Genomic DNA, 2156 nt, shown 5'->3' on the forward strand with positions numbered 1-2156 from the left:
AAAGAAAAGAAAAGAAAAGAAAAGAAAAGAAAAGAAAAGAAAAATGGTGGGAAAGAAAAGGAATAAGATTAATCTGGGAGTTTTGCTGCTTAGTTTTCGGCTTTACATAGGGAGTTCTTGTAATTTCTTGAAGTACAACCAAACGAGATTTCTCTTCTATCAGGGCTTTTAGATTTCTTGAAACAGTGGCATTGTTTTGATACAGGAGCACTCAAACACATATATTTCTACTACTGATCTTATATCAGCTCATGGACATGTCATTTACAGAGATTCTTAGTTTCCCAGTGTCATTCAGACTCTGGATAACATGGCACTCCAACAGCGTTACGTTACCCCTGATATTAGTATCTGCTCTATGTCTTCAAAATAGACCTGTCTTTGTTTCTAGTTTTGTGGTTCATTTATCAGAGAATAGAGGATGGAAGATTTGGTGCTCAAGGATCAATGTGTCCAAAGATGTCTGTTTTGCCCAAATACACATGAATACAGAATTGTTCATATCTCCTTTTACATTTTATTTATTTGTAATTTAGTTTAAATTAATTTAAAATTAATTTAATTAAAATAATTTAATTTTTCTATTTATTACTTTTTTTAAAAAGCTCACTCAAAACTGCTATCAAGAAGCATGCTAGACCAAAACATGTCTCTTGTTTCATATGCAGTATGAAGAATAATAACTATTTTAAGAATAAAACTGATACTTGAACAGAATTCTGTTATACAATACTCCCCTACTGGGAAAAGAAAATAGGACATAACCACAGCCTGGCCACTTACTTTTTCCATTTCTAGTCTCTGTCTATGTTAGGAACTTAGACAACGTTTTGCAGAGAGAACAAAGTGCCAGAGAAGGGACTAAGAAGAATTTGATGGCTATCTGTCTTTCCAGCTGTGTGGTTTCTTGTCCGGTAGTCTCCAGCCATTTGTCTCAGCTCTGTCTGGGAGTTCAGTGTCTGCCACCCTACACAAATATTGCTGTTTTGGGTGCATGTTCTTAGGTGCAACTCCAATTGCACAGGATGCTCAGTATGATAATAGGGATCTGTCCCACCTCTTTTTTAATGTGGTCAGGCCAGAATCTCACCAGAGGCATTTTGGTATGGCTATAAGCTTCATATACATACCTTCCCTGCATATGTGTCCCAATCAGGAGCACCAGCAGCAGTACCTCTCCCAAGCTGTGCAGGCTCTTTTTTTGGTTTTCTCTAAAAAAGGGACAACAGATTATTTTCCCCAGAAAGCATGGCTTGAATTCCCAGCCTGACTTCTCCAGACACATATGTACATTTTTTTCTGTGCTGAAACGACAAATAATTGGGAGAAGGAAGAAGAAACAGGAGCTTTCAACGAGGGGCTAGGAGAGGAGTCTGTACAGAGCCATCCGTATCTGGCAATGGCAGCTTGAAGCTTTGCTGGCACATCAAAATGGAAAAGACAGCAATCCAAGCTGTGTCTCCCGCTCAGAGTGGATCAACACAAAAATGAGCCCTCCGGCTTCCAGGGGGAGGAAGCACAAAGGCAGCACTGAACCACCTCCCTAACACGTTGATTTCTGGGAGAAAGCTGGTGTAAAAGCAGAGCTGTGGTGAGAGCAGGGCCAGTCCTGCAGCCCTTCCTCCCATTCTTGGACCTCCTTTTTGTCCATGTCATTTTTTCTGTTCCCCTTCCATATTGACTATAGTGGGCATGTTTGCTGGCAACGGCGTTTGCTAAAGGTGCAGACTGGAAGGGAACATTGCAGGCAGTTTGAGGAGAGCACAGGGTTTGTTCCCCAAGGCCACAGGAATATGCCATGTGGCTGATCACAACCAAGCAGGTTAGACCAGCAGGCTCTTAGCAAGCTGTTCACCAGCTTTCCACAGACCACAAACTGCTTGCACACAGTGAGAGGGGGTGGATTGTCAATTGGTAATGTGAAGCGCATGCATTTCTTGGAAATGCCAAATAAAAGCACTTGTTTTCCTTCAAAACGCATTTCTGCATTTGGTGCACCTTCTGCTAAGATGTATGGCTGTGAAGAGCCTTCCTCCTTGTGACCTGCAGGAGGGTTAGAAACCACTGTCTTGCCTGCATTAAAGCCTTGTCCACCTCCCCAGGGAGTGTGGAGCAGCCCGACAGTGGGGCCTGTATCATGTCTGCAGCACAGACAA

General features: G+C 42.2%; 1 long non-coding RNA gene across 1 annotated transcript in view; it reads right to left on the reverse strand.

The window, feature by feature from the left end:
* The window catches only part of LOC118166928, a 1834-nt gene extending 629 nt beyond the window's left edge, over positions 1 to 1205 (reverse strand). Inside the window, exon 1 of the long non-coding RNA XR_004750814.1 lies at positions 1131 to 1205. This is a non-coding gene — a long non-coding RNA (uncharacterized LOC118166928). The remainder of the gene's footprint in view (positions 1 to 1130) is intronic.
* Between the last annotated feature and the right edge of the window lie 951 nt (positions 1206 to 2156).

Source organism: Oxyura jamaicensis, chromosome 4, assembly GCF_011077185.1.
Source record: "Oxyura jamaicensis isolate SHBP4307 breed ruddy duck chromosome 4, BPBGC_Ojam_1.0, whole genome shotgun sequence".
Classification (NCBI taxonomy): Eukaryota; Metazoa; Chordata; class Aves; order Anseriformes; family Anatidae; genus Oxyura; species Oxyura jamaicensis.